At 41.3% G+C, this 22843-nt stretch overlaps 1 protein-coding gene across 8 annotated transcripts in view; it reads right to left on the reverse strand.

Annotated features, from left to right (window-relative positions):
* Positions 1–22843, reverse strand: part of SIPA1L1 (signal induced proliferation associated 1 like 1) — a 177117-nt gene that overhangs the window by 109829 nt on the left and 44445 nt on the right. For 6 of the 8 annotated variants that reach the window (XM_087882532.1, XM_034417688.3, XM_034417689.3 and 3 more), the window contains one exon: positions 5475–5585. The exons of 1 other annotated variant lie outside the window; for it this stretch is intronic. The gene's annotated coding sequence lies outside the window, so the exon portion shown is untranslated. Of the gene's footprint in view, positions 1–5474; positions 5586–9674; positions 9843–22843 lie in introns of those variants that run through there. One more of the 8 variants, XM_087882509.1, reaches the window with a different exon arrangement.

Genomic DNA, 22843 nt, shown 5'->3' on the forward strand with positions numbered 1-22843 from the left:
ATTTTAAAGAGAAACTTGTCTATGAAACAGTCTTCTCAATTCTTCACTAAACTTTTCCAGTATTCCTCACCTCTTTCCTCATATTTTGGGGTTTTTTTATTCTCTTTTCTTGAGTTCTTCATAATCTTCATGATTTATTGCAAACTTGAAAATGCCACCCTTATATAGGTTTGTTCTACAAGCTTCTGTCTTAATAAATTACTTTGTACAGAGCCTCAAGAATTACTATGTCTAAAATTTTGATGAATACAAAATAATGAAATTATTTTTGAATAATGAAACTATTTCTGAAATATCTCTTTGAATCCTTTTTAAAATATATTATTTGTCTTCAATATTACCAGATTACCAGATTCATTTATTCCAGTACTTTGTTCCAGTTTAGTATTTAATTATTATAACACTTTATTTAATCTGGTATTTATTTATTTATTGAAAATGGAAAACCCCATAGGCCTTTAGAAAGGAAATCAAGGCTGGGCTATTTCCCTAGATATTGTATCATCATGAGTAGAGTCTCACACATATGCATTATAATCAGGGGTGGGTTCTACTTAACTTTATTACCAGTTTGCAACGGGGCTGCACTGGCGTGCTCACGCTCTTCTGCACATGCGCAGAAGCGTTCTGATGTCGTCGGGGTCAGTGGGCGGAGCCTCCCACCAGTTTTACTACCGGTTCTATAGAATCGGTGCGAATCGGGGGCAACCCATCACTGGTTATAATATATTTTAGTACTGGTCAATTTATTGTATTAGTTTGGCTTTAATGTTATCATTGTTTTCCTGTATGTTTTCTGTTTCTTCTGGATTTTTGTATGCTACTTAGAGTTATAAGGTTTCAGTATGGCAGCCATAAATAAAGAACTAACCAGTGAGATGTTGGGCGCCAAATTCTGAACAACCACTACCACTATATCCAGGGATGAGAAACAATGGTAATTCTAATCTGACATTTAATGGGTTTTAATTTTAAATCTATATTTCTGACAAAAATTATGCTCAGAACGATTTTAATTATGTTTTTAAAATATTTAATTTTGCTTATTTTGCCTATTTCTTTTATCCTTTGAGTTAGAGTCTAGAATCAAACTTTATGAATTGAAACTAAAAAGAAAAAGAAAAATGTTACTAGTTTACACAGACATTAGTTTAATAAAAATGTAGGATATTCCTACTTTATCTTAGAATTCTTTTTTACTTTTTCTATAAAAAATGACCTTTCAATTCATTTCCCTTTTTTAAAAAAATCAAAAGCTTTTATATTTTATTACCAATATAAATACCCAGGATTAATATCTCTACTCCTGAACTACTAATATTCATCTACTCATTACACAATATCTTAAATAGTTACTCTCTTATCCAGAAGCAAAAACTATTTACAAATAAATTAAGCCTTTTCTAGATTTAAACTAGCCAAGATATAATATTCAGTCATTATAAATTTCAGGCTATGTGCACATAAATGTTTATAGGACATTTGACATTGTCAATGCTATCCACTTTTTCCCATGTTAGCTGGATTATATCAGTAGAAGACTAAAAACATTTTCATTGTTTTTATATTAAAATGTATATGCTTTTTTTCTGCCACTCTCTTTCTTGTGCCAGGAAAGGGAAAAAATGAAGGGACTAAATTAAATGCACATATAATTTGTAATTAATATCTATATCTCACTTTAATGCACTGATTGAAGCAAATCTTCATTTAATACCTTACTTGAAATGAAATGAAAGCATAATGTATTTAATACAGATACTGTATCTAGTAAATTATTTAAATGCACCATAGGAATAGGTCTGTATTGGACAAGGAAAGTTAAGATACAAGTAGAACATGAAAGGTTAATGAACTCTACAACTTTTACATTCTGTAGAGTACTGAAAGAAGGATGGCATTTTGTATAGAGGAAATAAAACAAATGAGCCCCAAATTTCTCTCTAACAGTGCAAATAACAATGCACAATTTGGATATCTTAAGATGTAAATCTAGATGTACACTTTAAAAATACATATACCTAGAACAACTACTCCCTTAATTGCTAGGCAAATTTATACTTCAACTTAAACAGGAAGACATATTTTTTAGACAAACAAAAGAACAAAGGGAGGCATAGAAACATGAAAACTTAAGTGAGCAGGAAGCAAGACAGGAAGCAAATAACCTATCAGAAATGCACGGCATGTATTATAAGCTTGGACACCAGATACAAGCAGAAAGGAAGTTCTTTCTGTATGGGCTTTCATGGTCTGAAGAATGACTTAGAACAAACTAGCACGAAAAAAAGGGGGGAGAGTAATTAACCATTAAACCTATATGGCTAAGGATGACTGACGATGTTGCCCAACACATCTTATAGAGATGTGGCCAGAGGAGGATGAAGTGGTGACAAATGTAGGAAGTCACTTCCTCACAAACCCCTGACAAAAAGACTTTCTTTTCTTGTGTCTTCACACTATTTGTAACTGCTATTTGAAATATATTTGAGTGCCAGTGGAAAAGAAGTTATTTATTAGTACAGATTTAGATAGACCTAATTAAAATCTACTCTCATACATATTGTTACACACACTAAATTGAGCTGCTATATAAATGGGAGGCACGTTACCAATATTTTTCACTAAACCTGTAGATATACTCGGGATAAGAACTTATTTCCCTTGCAGTGAGATCTGACACTGATAACAGAAAACCAAACTGAATGAAAGCATGACAAAAGAAAACAGTCTTGTCCGTCTGTCAGACTTCGATGCTATCTCATAATAAATGAATTTCCAAACTGCCAATCTTGAAGGAAATCTTCTCTTTAATTGAGCACAGCAACCGGATCATGACTCGATGCGGACAAGACTGACCTTTTGCCCCCCAATCCCTCCCTTTCCGATCCCCAATTATCTGTTTCTCATTGGCTATCTTCCAAGTCACTCCACTGACTTCTTGTCTCGTCATTTCACAGGAATGTCTCCCCGCTCCTCATTTCCATGACGACCCGGCTTCAAAGGGATTAAGCAGGCAAAAGTTCAGGGCTTATCTCTCTCCTCTCCATGCCAGCGGTGAGACGCTGACATCCAGGTGGTTCTCAAGTTACAACAGCAGAAAGGACTAGGATTGCTACTGCTAAGTGATGACATCAAAAAGTACAAAGTCATGTGACCACATCGCTTAGCATTGGCAATCCAGGGAGTCCTGGTTGATGTTATCCCAAAACACATGAGTTGTTAAGGAGGAAGCGATGGGAATCCCAAGTAAAGACTGCGGAATTACCGTTAGGGGTAGGGGAGGCCCTGGGAGGGCTGGCACAGGCTGTACATAAGTTGGGGAATGGGGTGCTGCTGGCATGGATGCATGCAAGTGCAGGGAGGCCTAAGGGTGCATGCATACAAGACCAGGGAAGACCAGAGAAGAAGGACAGTGCAGTACACAAGAATACAGGGAGGACTTTTCAGGCCACAAAATTCAAAATTGTCACTGGGGTAGGGAGTTGAATCTAAAATTTTCTTTTGGAGAATAAGTGGGGATTAATATATCACAGAAGGGGTCCCACTGGGTAGCACTGTTCCCTTGAAGCTGCCTTTGTTAAAGAATCAGAAGATTTTCAATTTGTTCCTTATTCCCGCCTGGACTACTGCAATGCTCTTTACATGGGGCTCCCCTTGGGGTGCACCCGGAGGCTGCAGTTGGTTCAGAACGCGGCCGCGCAGGGGATTATGGGAGCGACGGGGTGCTCACATATAACACCTCTCCTGTGCGAGCTGCACTGGCTTCCTGTGGTCTTCTGGGTGCGCTTCAAGGTGTTGGTGACCACCTTTAAAGCGCTCCATGGCTTAGGGCCGGGGTATTTGCGAGACCGCCTTCTGCCGCCGATAGCCTCCCACCGACCGGTTCGCTCACACAGAGAGGGCCTCCTCAGGGTGCCGTCGGCCAGGCAGTGCCAGCTGGCGACCCCCAGGGGGAGAGCCTTCTCTGTGGCAGCGCCTGCCCTCTGGAATGACCTGCCCCCTGAGATACACACGATATCAGACCTCTGGACTTTTCGTCGGGCCCTGAAGACACACTTGTTCCATCTAGCTGGGCTGGCTTGATCCCACCCTCTTAGTTTTTAATCGAATTTCGGTTTTAATTGGGTTGTTTTAAATTCGGGCCAAAATTATTTAATTGTTTTTTAAAATGTTTTTAAATTTTATATGCTATGTTTTATCCTGGCTGTACACAGCCCTGAGTCCCGCAGGAGAAGGGCAATAATAAATAAATAAATAAATAAATAAATAAATAAATAAATAAATAAATAAATAAATAAATAAATAAATAAATAAATAAATAAATAAATAAATAAATAAATAAATAAATAAATAAATAAATAAATTTGCTGGATATTTTAAAAAGTAATCTGACATTTGAGTAAATAATTAAATTAAACATTATTTATTTGTTTGTTTTTGTCACTCTTTTTTACTATGACCAACTATGTCAGGTGCAAACAATACATTTAAGATTTACAAAATATAAATATTACTTAATTTACAAAATATTAAAAGAAAAGAAAAAAATGAACATTCCACTAACTCTTACAAGTCACATTAGATTGGAACAATCAAATGACAGGTTAGTGCTTTATGAATATATAGCCACACTAGACAAGGGGAACAACAACCAAAATAACAAGAATTAAAAGCTAAAATAACATAACTTAATAATAATTTTTAACTAATCTGAAGCAGTCTAACTTTAATTTAATGGTCAATCATGCAAAGTCCTTTAAAACCTATGATGAGAGAAACCAGAACTTCAGAATGCTCTATGAAGACCTACAGTCTACAAACAGTTTCCGAAGTAAAGTTAGCAATACACTTATTTTTAGTGCCGGGGGGGGGGGGGGAGAGACGGGACTACTAATGGGTGTCAGCAATTGTATTGTGGGGAGGCTTTGCAGGTTGCACAAAAAGAATCAGAGACCACATGTCTAGGACCTAAGGCTGCCATTTCAAGTGGTGTAAAAGGACATAATGTAACTAAAATATCCAATGGCTTTAATTTCCCTAAAAATTAAAGCTAAAATTGGAAGCCAGCCACAACAGAGTCACTACAGAAATGCAAAACGAGTACATCATAATTTCTCACCCTGCCCTTGTGTTCCACATGTGGCCAAATGTTGCATGAAAAGCAGTATTTATAAATTATTTTGAAACTGGGACGATGCATGTTACTTATAGTGAACAGGGAAATTAAACGGGGTACATCTTCAGTCTAACAAAGATACATAAGAAAAAGAAAAGTGGATTTCCCAGACACTTTTTTATGACTGATTTTAATATGTAAGTTGCTTAAATTAAAAAAAAAAATACCTGCCGAACTACCTGTAAACTAAAGTTAGTTGAACAATCATCTGTGAAGTCATTACATGTCAGCTAAACGCCTGCATAGGAATCTGTTCTGAATTTCCCAGAGCCTAGGGTTTTGCCAAGCAACTTACCCTATCCAACAGCAGAGGACCTGCAAGAAGGTTTCCCCTTTCACTTCAGCTCTGTACACTGTCCAAAGGAAATGCTGATACTCAGGCAGGCAGGCATAGCAATCTATGCTTCTGAAAGAGAAAGTACCACAACAGCAGAATTTTAGACCAATGCCTTCTAGTTTGCAGGTGCAGATTTTTTTTTTTTAATCTACAGATGCAGAATGCTGACAATAGTAAGATCAGAACTACATCACCCCTTCAATGACTGAATTCAATAATTAACACTGAAATAAAAAAAGTATCATTCTTATGCATCTGATAAAGATTTTAGAGATATTTCAATACAGGGTCACTGAGATGGCCTAGTTCACTAACATTAATATGTTGATAATTTGTTGTTGCTTTAACAATTCAGTTGTGTCTGACTCTTGGTGACTTTATAGGTAAGTGCTCTCCATGCTACCCTGTCAAGCACAACTTCTTTCGGATGTTCATTTTCGTATCAGTTTTGATGTTATCAACCCAGCGACTTCTTTGCTTGCCCCTTCTTCTTGATCCATTAACCATTCCTAGCATCACTGACTTCTCGAATGAATTTGCATGTATGACATAGCCAAAGTAAATCAGACATATCTTGTTATCTTGGCTTCTAGTGAGGTGTCTGGTTTTATATGTTTCAGCATCTCTCTGTTGGTTGTTCCGGCTGTCCATGGCATACACAATAATTTACACCAGTACCACAGTTCAAAGACATCAAGTCTTCTTCAATCAGCCATTCTTACTTTCACATCCATACATCATTATAGCAATAGCAATAGCACTTACGACTTATATACAGCTTTACAGTGCTACATAATTTTTAATCCAAGGAAGATAAATTCTCGAACTAATTCAATTTCTTTCTTCTTGATTTTAAACTTCTCATGTCCATCTGCAGCTGTTGTCATTATCTCTGTTTTCATGATATTAAGACTCACTTTAATCCTACTTTTTCACTTTCATCCTTGATTTTCCTGATCATTTTTTCCAGGTCTTCCTTTACCCAGCCATATGGTTGATTCATCAACCATATTCCAATCCCAAGTCTGGATAAATGGGGAAGGTTTGGGAAAGTAATGGTGAGCTACCCTGTAAAAAAAATTTACCAAAACACTTTATAATATTGATAATACCCCAGTATATATTTCTATTCCAGCTGGGCAGGAATGCAGTAACAATCTTGACTCAGTGCCTGGAAGCTGTAAGAGGCTGGATGGTGAAACATGCTAAGACTTCCTCTTAGCCGGATAAAATGGCTGTTTATCCTGAAGTCTTCTAATTTCAGGACAACTCCATATTTAGTCTGGATGGCAGTAAATGCCCTCTAGGAGGAGCTTGACCACAATGGTGGGATTCTCTTGGATTTGCAGTGGAGGTGGAGGCAATGGACAGGAGACCTTTTGCCAGTCGCAAAAGGTCTCCTGTATGTCATTTTCAGCTCTTGGAATGGGATACACTTGCAATTGTGATACATTTGTCACCTTACTCTTGAATTAATACAATTTGCTCTATATGAAACTGTCCTTGAAAACTATACAGGTAACTTACCAATACAGGCCAAAATTTTTGTTGCTAAGTGAGACGTTTGTTAAGTGAATTTTGCCTCATTTTAAGACCTTTGCTGCTATAGTTGTTAAGTGAATCAAGGCAGCTGTTAAATTAGTAACATGGTTGTTAAATGAATCTGGTTTCCCCATTGACCACAACTGGTACTGCAACCATCATAAATATGAATCAGTTGCCAAGCATCTGAATTTTGATCACATGACCACACTAGTAAGCATGAAAAATGGTCATAACCCACTTTTTTCAGCGCCATTGTAACTTTTTACGGTCACTAAATGAACTGCTGTAAGTTGAGGACTACCTGTCTCACAGATGATGGCCAGTATAGACAATCTATGTGGATTGAGTCCAAGATATTTCAAGAACTTCTACTCCATGTATTATTTGTCTATCAAACACCAGAGAAGGCATGCTGCAAGGCATACTGAGAAATGGATGGGGTAAGGCTCTGAAAATGTGCCTTCCCTGTGATAGCCTCCACTCTCTGGAATATTGTGCCTCTAGTCTGAAGTTAATATTTCCAGTAACATTCAGAATCCCACTTTCTGTTTCATGAGAGTAATTTTAAAAATGTTGTTCTGCAGAACCTTTGGGGAACTAACTATATTATTTCAAAGCTCCGAGTCAGTGAGTTTTTATGAGAGGGGTTGTGTTAATTTTCAGGAATGGAAGATGGATACTGACTATTGCATGTGGGCTTTATTTTTTGTTGTGATTTTACTATGGTTGTACTAATTGTAAACTGTTTAGAATCTCTAACTGAAGCAGCATATGCATTTTGTCTGTAATAATAATTTTAAGGAAAAAATGACAACATTGGAATTTGTATATTGATTAAAACAAATGCTGCACCAACTGAATCTTAGGTAGTCTGTGTGATCTCCAGACCAAGGCCATGATATAATCTTCTCTATGTATATGATATATATTCCTGTGAACAAAGGGATATTTGGACCCTGACTACAACATGATCTTCAGAGAGAAGACCGGAGGTGAACCAGAAAACAAAGTGGGAGAGATGAGCTAACTCAGTGAGCTGCTGGTTGAGGTAAAACATTTCAGACATTAGAGAACATTGCAACTAAGACAGTCTTGACATCATTACCACAAACAATTATTCTAGTTATGATGTTCAGGTCTTGATCAACATCAAAGGCACTGGAGAAAGATTCTCTACCATACACAAAACAGTTTTCTAGGGAAGACAGGCCACCATATGTATTGATAATACCAAATTATCTCAATTACAATGTGAGATACTGTAACAGAAGCAAGATTGTTATAATGCTTTCAACTGGAAAAACTGGCAATGCTAGGCATGCTCTGAACAGTTGGGCCAAGATGAAGATTTAGATGAATTGTGCTACTGTTGTGACAAAGAATATAGAGGTTATGAATAGTGGTAGTATTTTTCTCTATGGATGAACTTTCAACAACAGTAATGAAGAATTCATATAATTGATAGCTCTTTCCTGGTCAAAGACACAATATGAGCATAACTTTAGCTATATTCCTCTCATCAAGGTAATTATAGGGTTAATTCAGGCAATGTAATTTTACTGCCAATATCTTAGCACTTTCAAAAGTGACCACCAAGGGACACTTAAGCCTCGCACCACCAAATAAAGACTGTAGACCAGTAAGACTTCTTACTGCTATCCCTGCAGTGATTAGAAGACAACTTTAAGATATGGCAAAAACCCAACTGTTTTATAGCTCATTATTTGTAAAATTGTATCAAAGCCTCTAATCTATGATCATGACAGATAGCTACTATGCAGAGAAACCAAAGGTGCAAATTACAAATACCATTATATTTATGAAATTAGTATGCTATGACATTATAACAGGTTTTGGATTTTGTAAATGGACAGTAGCTTAATTTAACTTGATAAACATTTGGCTGCTGAACAAAATTTAGAAAATCTGAAGCAAAAATTCTGAAATATTATCTTTGCTGACATTTTTGGCAAAAGTCTTATGGGAGGAATAATAAGTCTGCTTATCTTTTCACAAGCTTATGATAATATATATCTGCATCAGATACTTTAAAATGTGTTTCTTTTCTTTACTTAGAGCTGCACATTATAATTCTTCAGGTAAAACTGAAATGCATCATAATTCTGCACACAGCTCCTATATTTCCTTTTTCATTAATTTTAAATTACAGATCTGCTCTACAAAAAAGGTTTAAATTTCTGGCAAAGTTCAAGTATGACATGGAAGACCGCCTACACTGCAGAGGAAGCAATAAAAACTACTAGCAGAACTAGATAAAAAACATAATACTGTAGGAGGAGAGGGAGGCAAAAAGAAAGAAAACTGATCTCTATTACAGCTTCTCTCATTCCCTGATGAAACAGATTTGGCAAGCTTGGATAATGGATTTTGCCTAGGGACAAAAGTACTACATTTAAACCCAAAAAAGCTCAGCACTGGCTCTCCTCAGGGCTGTGTGCTTAGTCCCTACCTGTACTCGTTGTACACACATGACTGCATATCTTCTGACCCATCTAATATGATAATAAAGTTTGCAGATGATACCACCATGCTGGGTCTTATTATAGGAGGGGATGAATCAGCATACAGGGAAGAAGTCCAGAAGTTACCTACATGGTGCTCAGAAAACAACTTGCATCTAAACACCAGCAAGACAAAGGAGATGGTGTTGGACTTCCGGAAGAAGAGAGAGGAATCTGCCTCACTCTACATCAAGGGGGGCTGCATGGAGAGGGTCTCCTCCTTCAAATTCCTGGGAGTGCACCTTAGCCAAGATCTCACCTGGAAAAATAGCACGTCCCAGATAGTTAGAAAGGCCCAACAGAGACTCCATTTCCTCAGGATATTGTGGAAAAATCAGGTGGAACAACAGCTGATGACTTCCTTCTACCAGTCCACGATAGAAAGCCCCCTCACAAATTGTGTCACGGTATGGTACGCTGGCTTAACAGCCGCGGACAAGAAGGCATTACAGAAGGTGATGAGCACAGCACAAAAAATCATGGGCTGCCCCCTAACTCCACTGGATGAAATTGCCAGGTCCCACTGTCTCAGCAGTGAGGAAAATTCTCAGGGATGATTCACAACCTGGACAGCATTTCCTTATTCTTCTACTATCAGGCAGGAGATAGTAGGCAGGCACAGCCAGTTGAACAAATAGGCTGAAAAATAGCTTTTATCCATGGGCTGTCAGACTTTTAAATGCAACATAATACCACAATCAGGCTAATGTGATAGACTTGCATTGTCAGAGTAACGTGCAACATGTATATACCGGTGTAATATAATAGCATATATATATGTATGTATGAGGATATGTGTGTTAGTTTATTACTTACTGGGTTTAGGAATTTCTTTTTACTTAATGATTTATTGAGATGTATTCTGTGTTCTTGTGTGGGCTGCACCAAGGGAGGCTCATTCAATTTCATTGTACTCATGTTGTGCGTTGACAATAAAGATTTGATTTGATTTGATGCCATTGAAACCTGATAGCAAAATGACAGATTTGCAGCAATCAATATTGAAGGTTTTTTGAATAAAAATGGAGACAAGGTAAAAAGACCTCTGAGAAAAAAATCATTCCCATTTCCACACTTAATTCCCACCCCACCCAAAACATTTAACATGGATGAAAATGATAACAATAAATTTAGCCACATAGTGGGGTATTTGGGGGATGCAGGGCAGACGTGACATATTATGGTTTCTCCTGCAACAGTACAGGCAGAATTAGAAGGTGATAGGGACACATTATATTTGGCTTTCTGAAGAATTTATTGGCAGCATTTTAATGTAGAACAGTTATTTTACTATCATATATTCAGGAGCAACATCTGTAAAGTTTAGGATTCAGACGGATCGTTGGTCTTACCTGATACGTTCCTTCTCGTTGAGTGGAGACAGCAGCCAGCGTGGGTAGTGCCCATCCAATCAGCTTGAAGGACTGAGCCTGTCAATTTTTCTTAGTCCCGCCCTGTTGCCGGGCATGCCCAGTTTTGGCGAAGACTGGAAGACAGACTCGGTGTGTGGGACAAAGGAAACAAGACAGAAATGCAGAAAGGTTTTTTAAGTCCAGCGTGCAGAAAAAGAGGGAAGGGTCTGGCTGCTGTCTCCACTCAACGAGAAGGAACGTATCAGGTAAGACCAACGATCCTTCTCCATTGAGAGTGGAGACAGCAGCCAGCGTGGGACATACCCAAGTTCACTGTCCCGATGATAGGGGGGGATCACGCTGGACCGCATTGTTCTCTCCGGCAACAACTCTTTGCAGAACCCGGCGACCAAACGAGGCTTCAGCTGACGCAAACTGGTCGAGTTTGTAGTGTCTGATGAAGGGGCTAGGAGAAGACCACGTGGCAGCCCTACAAATTTCCAGCAATGAAGCCTGCGTCGCCCAAGCTGCCGTCGTAGCTGCGCTGCGGGTGGAGTGAGCTGTCAATCCTGAAGGTCGCGGAAGGGATCTAACATCATAGGCCGTGGCGATAGTCTGGCGAATCCAACGACCGATGGTTGAAGACGAGACCTTACTGCCTTGAGAAGTAGGTAAGAAGGATACAAAGAGAGACTCCGAACGACGGAAGGGAGCCGTCCTCTTCAGGTAAACCCGCAGCGCCCGTCGGACATCAAGAGAGTGCCAACGACGTTCCCGAGGGTGAGTCGGCCGGGGACAGAAATTAGGCAGGATAAGCTCCTGGGCACGGTGGAACACGGAGTTGATCTTTGGCACGAAGGTCGGGTCCAAACGGAGCACCACCCGGTCTGTGTGGAAAACGCAAAGATCCGGACGAGTAGACAAGGCGGCGAGCTCAGAAATGCGGCGAGCCGAAGTAATGGCCACCAGGAAAGCAACCTTGCAGGTGAGAAGTCTGAGGCTGGTAGTCTGAAGAGGCTCGTATGGAGGACTCGTAAGAGATTGTAAGACCAGAGGAAGGTCCCAGGTAGGGTAGCGATGCAGAACAGGGGGGCACAAGTTCTTTGCTCCCCGAAGGAACCAACGGATCAATGGATGATGAGCGAGAGACGACAAGGAGCCGCAGGTGAGTACCGAAGATAAGGCTGCAATGTGTCGGCGGAGAGTGTTAGGGGAGAGGCCTTGGGAAAGGCCTTTCTGCAAAAACATCAGAATATGTATAATAGACGGTTGTAGGGGTATGACACCGACTTGATCACACCAGTTACAGAAACTCCTCCAGGTGGCAGAGTAAATGCGTTCTGTAGAAGGTCGACGGGAGGATAATAAGGTATGTACAACATCTGCCGGGACTTGAACCTCCCTCAAAGTGCACCGCTCAATCTCCAAGCGGTTAGATTGAGCCAGGCCGGGTCTGGGTGCTTCAGAGCGCCCTGCGAAAGCATATTGTCCGAGAGAGGAATGCGCCACGATGGGGTCACCGATAGGGACACGAGGTCCGCAAACCAGGGCCTCCGAGGCCAATGAGGTGCAACAAGGATCACTTCCGCTCGCTCGGATAGAATCTTGCGGATGACCCTGGGAAGGAGGGTCATCGGAGGAAATGCGTACAGAAGGCCCGACGGCCATGGAGTTCGAAGAGCGTCGACACCGGCCGCTCGAGGATGTGGATACCGAGAAAGGAACAGCGGAAGTTGAGCGTTCTCGTGAGTTGCGAACAGGTCGATTACTGGACGGCCGAAGCGACGAGACAGCTCCTGGAAGAGAAGTGGAAGGAGATGCCATTCCGCATTGTCTATCCGCTGGCGACTCAACCAGTCCGCTTGAACATTCTGTACCCCGGATATGTGTTCCGCCCGAAGGGAACACAGGTGGCGCTCTGACCATACACCCAACATGACTGTCAGAGTCAGAAGAGACTTCGATCTGGTGCCCCCCAGTTTGTTCAAATGAGCCTTTGCTGCGACGTTGTCCGTGAGGACGAGGACGTGGGCTCCGGAGACCAGGTGACGGAATGACCTTAGAGCGAGAAAAACCGCCTTCAATTCCAGCCAATTGATGGGATGACGAGCTTCCGAGGTTGTCCAAGTCCCTTGAGCCAGTTGACCCTGACAATGGGCCCCCCAACCCAGGAGACTGGCATCTGTCGTCACCACTACCCTCGAGGTTTCGAGGAAGGAACACCCCGCCGAAAGAGCAGGGGAGCGCCACCACCGGAGGGATCTTCGTACCGCCGGAGGAAGTGGGATCGGCTTCAATGAAGTGCCTCTGCCAGCCTTCTGCAAAGGTAAGAGAAACCATTGGAGTTCCCTGGCATGGAGTTGGGCCCATGGAACAATAGCTATCGCAGATATCATCTTACCTAAGAGTTGAGATAAGACATAGGGGGAAACCACCCGACTCCCTTCAACCTGGTAAATTAACTGCCTCAGACTAGCTTGCCTATCGGGAGAAAGAAAAACCTTGCCCTGAAGGGAGTCAATCAGGGCACCCAAGTGTACTAATCTAGTGGAGGGGAAAGGTGGCTCTTCTCCAAGTTAACAGAGAAGCCGTGAGCCGCTAGTGTCTCAACCGTCAGGCGAATATCCAGGGCAGCCTGTTGTACAGAAGGGGACAGCAGAAGGATATCATCTAAATAACACATTAGGCGGACGGAACAGAGACGGAGTCGAGCCGCCAATGCAGCCAGCACCTTCGTAAAAGTGCGAGGGGCAGAAGATAGGCCAAATGGAAGGGCCCTATATTGGTAGTGAGTTCCGTTATAACAAAATCTCAAAAACTGTCTATGGGATGGGAGGATAGGAATATGAAGGTAAGCCTCTGTTAGGTCAATGGAAGAGAGGAGATCGCCCCTCCGCACACCGTCTAGAATAGACTTCAATGATTGCATTTTGAATCTTCGATACACAACGTATCTGTTTAAACGTTTGAGGTCCAGGATAGGGCGCCACCCCCCCGAGGATTTGGGGACCAGAAACACCCTTGAATAGAATCCCGATCCTTCCTGACCCGGAGGTACAGGTTGAATTGCCCTGATAGATAGAAGATGCTGAATCGAAGAATCCATGAGGGATCTCCTGGCGGGATTACGAGAAATCGGGCAGCAAACAAAGGCACGAGGGGGGGGCAATAAACTCAATGGCCAACCCAGATCTTAAGGTGGCGTGGACCCACTTGTCCGAAGTAGATTCTTCCCAGACAGTGGCAAAGAGACCCAATCTACCACCAATGGGAGGATTCAAAGGGCAATCAGCGACGGCGACGGGCGAAACGACCTCCTCCCCCTCGAAAGGGCCGCTTGAAATTAAAAGAGCGCCCTCTAAATGATCTATCGGAAGAACCCCGCTGTCTGCTGAAAGACCCATCTCTCCTAAATGTGGGAAAAGGAGAAGAGGAAGAGGACCCCCCATCCGCACCTTGAGAGAAGGAGCGAGAAGGATAAGGCGAGAAACGGGGCGCTCCTCTCCAGAAAGCAGCAGCTAAAACCTTCTTTTTGTCCCTGGTTTCTGTGAGGAAAGGCTCTAAAGCATCTCCGAAGAGTTTCGTGCCCTTGAAGGGCACCGAAGCCAAACGCCACTTGTGTCTGGCATCCGCCTGCCAGTGACGGAGGTACAGCAGACGACGAGCCGTGACCGCCGAAGCCAAAGATTTAGCGGAGAACCTGGCAGCATTCAGAGTAGAATCGGCTGAAAATTGCACGGCAGCCACAATTTTATTCAGGTCTTGCCTGATACGAGCATCTCCTGGAGCTAGCTTGTCTTGTAATTGACGCAACCACAGCAAAGTTGTCCGATTGAAGAAGGATGCTGTGGTGGTAGCTTTAATCGCCCAGGAAGAACTTTGAAAAGCCTTTTGAAGAACCTGATCCGATCTGCGTTCATCAGGGCGGAGTCCTTCGTCCGGCTCGCCCGGAACATTGGAGTTAGGAAGAAGCGCTGCCACTGGAGCATCTACCGAAGGGATTTGAAGAAGAGCTTCGAGGTCCGAGGATACTTGAAAGTTCCTTTTGTCGTTAGACGAAGGGAGGGGAGCAGAAGCTGGGGACTCCCACTGTCGTTTCACTACATCCAGAAAGAGAGGAGGAGTAGGAACGGAAGTTATAGGTCTAGCTGGTTCCGCGAACATCGGGTCCAACGATGCAGAGGAAGAAGGGGGTACTGGATCAGCGTTTGGAGAGGATAAACGAGCCGTGTTGACAGCCTTGAACAGCAACGATTTGAATAAGGCCTGAGGAAAGAGACCTGTGAAAGCAGGCTGATCAGGAGGAAGGTTCTCATCTTCTGATAGGTCAGAATCAGGATCTCCCTCATCGATCAAGGCTGAAGGATGACTGTAGTGAGATGACGTAGGGGAGGCGGATCGAACAGAATGTGAACATCCTTCTTCATCGTGGTCCGCTGAAAAAGGAGAGGTGTCTCTGGCCGATCCATGTTGACTGAAGGAGCCCGAACGGGTGGCCAAGGACCGTTGAACCGCCGCCTCAATCATTTGTTGCAGCTGATCTGGAGGAACAACTGAATTCAAGGAAGAGACAGGTACAGGATCAGAAGAAGGAGCCCCCGGTACTGTTGCTGGATCAGGGACTGGCTGTTGAGAAACTGAGTCAGGGCCCCACAAATCTTCCTCGGAAATAGTCACTGGACAATCTTGGAGAGAGAGCTGGTCAGGAGTAGGAGAATGAGGTAAAGGGGCTGTGGATGGATTAGAAGGGACAGGTGGTTGCAGAGTGGGAGGAGGCAACTGGGTGCAGGCCTTGTCACATAATCTGGTCAAAACTTTGTCTCTACGTTGTTCCACTTTAGAAGAAGAAGAAGACAAGCCACGTGTGGAAGATTTGTGATGGGAACGTGAGAGTTGGGAAGACCTGGAACGAGACCTGGAATCTTCCAAGGTAGATTGCTGGGTAACAGACGTGGAGTCTGATTGGCCAACTTCACCTGCACTGGCCTTCCGGCCGTGCTTAGACTTTGAAAGGGCCTTAGGCATGGCAGACAACAAGGTTGGAAGCGTAACCCCCCACACACCAGACTGTGCCTCAAGAAATCAACTCTGAATATATGAAGGGAGCGAGAGGAACTCCACGGGAGATAGTCTTAAAGAATAGTCACTGAAATAATACAATCAAGGCCAGACAGATTAAGTTGGGAGCGTAAAAACTCCACTAACTGGAAAGTGAGGTGGGGGGGGAGGGGGGTCTTGCAAGGCGTTGCTGGAGGAGAGGCAATCCGTCAATCCAGCAAAAACAAATTAAGGCCACAGTCCTGTGACCGTTGAAAGTAACAGCACTTGTGGGGGCGTGAAGCTCCACTAAATTTAATGGTGGCTAGTGCTTAAACCCAATTATCTGTAACAGAGTAAGGGGGCGTGAAGCTCCACTGGGCGTAACTTGAGAACCACCGGATTCAGGCCACTGCAGCGAAACTAGGCGGGGGGGGCGCGAAGCTCCTCAGCTGCAAGAACGCAGCCAGCAATCTGATAAGACTGTGCAGAGCGGCCACGAGGCAGTCTAAAAGGAGCCGCAGTTGCCGGCTACAGAATCACAGGGGCGGGGGCGCGAGGCTCCTCAGCAGAAAAACTTCAGCCCGCCACTCTTCACATTCAAATTAAACCTCTGTGGTGAGCGGCCGTAAAAGGCTCGTTCCAGCAGTAATAGAGAATTGCAGGCCGCTAATCTGGTGCTCCCCCCCCAACGGCGGGAACTTTGCAGCCCAAAATGGCGGGCGCCGCTGATAGAATGCCCGCCGAAACTACGCTGGGCGAAAGAAGGATTTTACTAGGGAGGGAGAGGAGGGCGCAACAGCCAGGAATTGTCCCTCGAAGATCCGATGTCTAAATAGGCTCTCCCTTAAGGGGAATCTAGGGCAGGAATCCCCACGCCCCTGGCAGAGCCAGGGGAAAACGGAGTTAACAAGGGTCCACTTCCTTACTCACGACTCGCAAACTCGAAGTCAGGACGGTCCAAGTCAGCCGGAGAAAAACAGATAAGGTTCAAATCGAATTGCCAGAGCACAGTCAAACAGTCCAGGTCCAAGAAAAACGGAGATATTTAACACGAAGAGATAAAGAGAGAATTTTAGCTGGAGAGAAGTCCCACACACCAGCCAGCGCTGAAGGACTGAGCCAAAAACTGGACATGCCCGGCAACAGGGCGGGACTAAGAAAAATTGACAGGCTCAGTCCTTCAAGCTGATTGGATGGGCACTACCCACGCTGGCTGCTGTCTCCACTCTCAATGGAGAATAAGCCTGTTTCTCCACGAACAGGTTCCTGACACCACTTATTGGCACCAATAAAATATTCTTGGTATTTTTTATTTACGAAATTAACCTAATTTCCAAGACTGCAAGGAGCAGAATTACTTCAGCGACAGACATCATATCATTACCCTAAGATGTCTGACATTAAACTATAAAAGTATTAACCTATATTTAAATATATAGGAATTAAATTACTGCAATCCCAAATATTACAATTCATATTATGCAACTCAATCCATTGTTCAAAAGCTGCAATTACCACAAATCTTTTTACATTAAATATTTTCAAAAAGCACCCCCCCCACACACACACACACTATTTAAGTCCTAAACTTCCCTTTAGGGGAGAAAGAGTTTCAGTAACCCACCAGGGGTTAAGAAAATAACATACGGTATGTTATTAATTTAAACTTGACTGTTTATACATTTCTCAATGGTTTGAATGTATTAGACTTCAACATGTTACAAGATTTAGCTGTGTTACACAATTCTGATATATGCCTAGACTGATAACACTACTACTAGGATTCCAAGAATTTCATTTTCCCCTAAATTAATATTTGCACTATTAGCATGACAGTTTTAAGATATTCCATTCCAAAGACCTCTTACATTCTGGCTTTTTACAGAAGTCATTCAGAATATTGTCAATCTGTTATTAATATAAGTCAGAGAAGTTCATACATTTCCATTTAGACTAAGCTAAAGTAATTCATAAATCCAAAGATTGCTGTCCTACTTCTGTCAGTAATGTAATACAATAATTTAAAAGAGATTACTTTAGTGAAAATTATAACAAACCTGAACATTAACTAAGAATTCTATTCTAATAGGAGCTTCTGTTTCTCCCTTACCATATGTACTGCTAGATAAACTGGTAAAAATATCCAACATCCAGGAAAGCTGCTAAAAGAATAAAGATACTTTCTTGTTCTTCATTGTTTTGAAGAACATTATTATTATGAACGTGTATTTTTGCACCAGATGGTGAAGTATCAGGATATGATCTACCGTAGCTCTTCCTTCTCCAAAGCCGGCTTGTTCATCTTTGATTATCCCCCCTGAAATTAGCCAATCCTGGAGTTTATAGTTTAGGTGTTTAGCATACAATTTACTAATAACACTCAGAAGACTAATGGGTCTATAATTTCCTGGATCATTTCTATTACCCTTTTTATAGATTGGTATAATAATTGCTAATCCCCAATCTCTTGGCATACAGCCTGTTTTAGCTATAAATGTAAACAGTGATGCTAAAAGTGGGGCCCACCAACTGGTGTACTTTTTGATTATTTCTGGGAGGACATTATCAGCACCAGGTGCCTTATTAGCCTTGAGGGCTCCGATCAACCGGGATATCTCTTCTGGTGTAACAGGGGGCCAGTAAGCAGTTCGGTCCAAACTAATTTGGCCCTCCTTAGTTACATAGTCGGGGTCTGTATATAACTCTCTAAAACATTCTTCCCAGGCCTGAATCGGTACCTGATTAGTTGGGGGTAGGGGGGATTTCCCCAATCCTCTGGTGATGTACCAAAAAAGGGATGTATTTTTTGTCCTGACTGATGTAATTAATCTCTGCCAAGACTCTTTCAAGCCGCACTTTTCTTTTCTTTGAGAAGGGTCTTATACTGTGCCTTCAATTGTTTAAAAAGTGAATGTGAACCTCAGAAGGGTCATTTTTACTTCTTCTGTACTCCTTATTATATATCCTTTTTAATTGCACGCAATCTCTATCAAACTATTTTTTGTTCTTTAAAACCGGCTTTTTGGAGTGAGCTAGTATTCTGTTAGTGACATCTGATTTCAAATTTGAAATTAAAGTTTCAAACTCCTCTAAGTATGGTCCTTCAAACTTATTTCTTAGTAGAGATGTATGTATTTTTATTGTTTCTGGAGCTAACATCCATTTAGTAACTTCCTTTGCATTTTTCTCAGTCCATTTAATTTTTACCTGGGTGTTTTGGCTCTCTAATCTGGGTAGGTAGATTGAGCCAACCCTTAGTAATTTCTGGTGTAATGTAAGAGTAAGGATAAGTGAATCGTGATCGCTTTCCAGACACGAGTCTACCTCCATCTTCTGCAAGAACTTCAGGAGGTCATATGATATTATCCAGTAATCAACTGAAGAACATATTATTAATGTTTTGAAGAACACTATTATTATGAAGATATCTATTATGTAGCATGCATGCAAACAAATAGCCACAAATATGCTTTGAAGGATTAAGGATTGGTTTCTTCAAATTTTATTACTTTTATTTTAAAAATTATATACTGAGTTACAGATACGAAAACAATCTCTTTACTTTTTGTCTTTAAAGGCAACAAAGTATGGAAATGAAAAAAAAAATTACCAGTGAAAATAATTTACCAGTACACTAAATTGATAAATTTATATGCAATTTCAATCCCAGTGTTCTAGTCACTTGATGCATCTAGCAATGAAAATGAATGCAAGGTATCACATTTACTCAAAAGCAAAGGTAGACGCTCCTTCCCTTACCTTTTTATCTCTTAATGGGGAGAAGTCACATTACTACGCCATGCTACCACCCACCACGCTCGAAGCCTGGCACTCCACAAGCAATTCCATCAACAGACACATTAACCTACAACCAGCTACAAACCCTACAGAATCCAAATCAACCACACAGCCAACCAGAGACAGCACTGACCCTGAACCAACTCACGCAACCCCACCAGTTCATCTCCCAATGACCCTGACCCAATATAACCTCCCTATCACAAGACCCATCACAAGACTCACAGATGACTCACAGGTGAGCCATCATAACACTTGACACACCCACACCTGAAGCCCTTATAAACAGAAGAATCCCCTAAACTCTGCTAATCTGGTAATGAAACATTCGGAAACCAACCCACAAGCTCAGAGAACAAACCTTCACCCTCATCCTACAACCAAGCTACAGATATTGCAGAAGTCACATTTTATTTAGAAAACAGTAATAAAAAGTGGCGTGAAAGTGAGTAAGAAAATAAATTAAGAGGCACATATAATCCTTTCCTTTCTATGTTCCTGTAATCCCTTAATTAGTGAATTATTAAAATGGGGGCTGGAGAAGGAGAGATTTCATGCTGATTCATATGTCATTGAAGAAAAAACAAACTCCATGAACAGAAACAATCTCCACTGCACACAGTGACCATTTATATCTGAATGGGAACAAAAGGAGAATGAGGTTAGTATGCTGTAATACTAATAATGCTATTTTTTTGCCCTGTCCCTGTACATTTTTGGAGCGTGATTTATGACCATTTCATACAGAATATGCATAAGATTATACAAGTGTTTCACATGTTCAAATTGCTTGGGAGAAGTATCTATGTGGGATTGTTTCAAGATAGTTGCAATCTTAATGCACAAGGCAGGGAACCTGAGCAACATAGTAGTTTTTAATGCTTGCCTATAACTTATTCTGCCTAATAGTCAGTTGATACAGGGACTCCATTAAATTCAGGACTACACCCACTTTGAGTCTACAAAATATAATTTTCTAAAAAACAACTACCAAGATTTTGAAGTATTTGAATGAACAAAGACTTGCAACAAAAGTCAAAGATAATAATAATAAAAAAATTCTTTCAACATATAAATAACAAGAAGAAAAGTCAAGGGAACAGTCAGTCCACTAAATTGGCACATCTGGGAAAACCCGAATCTGAAAGCTTCCAGGTTTTCCCCACCCAACAGAAAGTCCAAGTCCCTGCCCAGCACCCAAAAGTCCATCACATGGCCCAATCAAAGCACCGTCCCAACTGGAAAGGCCTCCCAGTTCCAACCCTCCAGATTCAGAGCAAGATGTCCTTGACTCTCTGGGAAAAGAAATAACTATATTAGTCTTCGACAAAAAAAGAATCTTTATACTGTAAATCAGGAGTGTCAAACTTAAGGTCCGGAGGCCGGATCCAGCCCACAGGATGCTAGCCCGTGGGACCAGCCTGGAAATAGCAAAGGTCTGGCCCACAAAGGTCTGGCCCACAATGCCTCTGGCAGTCAAACAGGGCATGGGGAGGGGGGCATTTTTGGCCTGGACAGCCTCCTGCAGCACTTCACCAACCAAAACGGGATGGGGGGGTGCTTTTTGTGGGCAAATTGCTGCAGGAGGCCATCCAGGCCAAAAATGGGGCACAAGCATGCGGCTCCCCTGTACCCCATTTTGGCCAGCAGGGTGCAGGAGGTATCCCTCCCGTCTCCCCCCCCCCAGCCAGCCCAAGGAGGAGAACTACAATGCTGATCCGGCCCTTGAAAAAATCCAGTTTGACATCCCTGCTGTAATTCCTAAAGATTAATCCATTTATTATTACATAAATTCTGGTGCACCACAATATATGAGATTCACAAACTTTAGTCCCACAGGAGGAATATTATTTATAAAGATGGTTAATTGTTTATTTACTGAAGACACAAAAATATATTTTGTAATATACAGAGGATTGTTTTACATTGATTACATGTGTTGTAATCATACAGTACTTTATTTTGTGTTCCCAGCATTTCAGAAACTGAAACTGCATACAACTTATTTTCAAAGAGAGAAAGAACAAAGCTTAACTTATCTCCAGGTAATCATTACACCTTGATGTGCAAATGAAGCTCAAGAAACATGTCTGTTTCAGTATTCAACTCCGTGGTATGTGCACATAAATATGCTTTATAAACTATAATAGCCTTGCATAACCTGTTATACAACATTTTTGTTTGAAGATATAGGTAAAATAGAATAAATTATTTACTGCTTTACTGCATGTGCTAAATTCATATTATACATTTTAAAAAATAAGATAAATGGAACTCTAACAAGATAATTAAGGCCAGATAATGTGAAAGGAAATGTGGAGTGCTTAAAATAAAAGTGAAGACTGATGTACAAGATATATTACAAAGACAAAATGAATTAATTTGTTGAAGAACAATATTTTAAATATCCCAAAATGACAACAATGTAATTTTTTCTTATCTTTTCAGCAATATTTGCACATAAGTAAATAACAGGTTTCACACTTCAAAGAGTTAGGGAATTTATTAAGTAACTGATTACTTAATTAAATACTTAATTAAATATGACCAAGTGGTTCAAGATGACATTCTACTGAAAAACACTGTCATTTTTTTTTCTCATATGTCTTCAGTTAACCTGAATTACTTCTATGGCAAAAGAAACAGCTGCCTAATACTACTGATGCCAGCAAAGCTCTCCCAATTCAACAACAGATATGAACTCCAAGAACTCATAATAGTTTGCCTCACACACGTATATAAACAAACCTGATCCCGAAAATAATCTTGGTTATCCACAAGCCATTCTTTTTGGCAGACACGGAGTGCAGCTGGTAATAGAAAAACATATTTTGTCTGATTCTGTAATATATACTTAGAAAAACTTACAATCACTGATACCCTTCTCAAAATTTATGTAATCCCTGTTAAAGTCACCCAAGTTGGCTATATCATGAAATCATCTAATAACCACTTCCAGTTTCAATTCTCTGTTTTACGAAGCACTTTTCTTAATCTGACTGGAATCTTCTACTATTCAGCTACATTAGATTATCACAAGTTATGGTTACTATCAGAAATGGCTAAAAAC

The sequence above is a fragment of the Pantherophis guttatus genome, chromosome 1 (genome assembly GCF_059756535.1).
Source record: "Pantherophis guttatus breed Tessera chromosome 1, ASM5975653v1, whole genome shotgun sequence".
In the NCBI taxonomy this organism is placed as follows: domain Eukaryota; kingdom Metazoa; phylum Chordata; class Lepidosauria; order Squamata; family Colubridae; genus Pantherophis; species Pantherophis guttatus.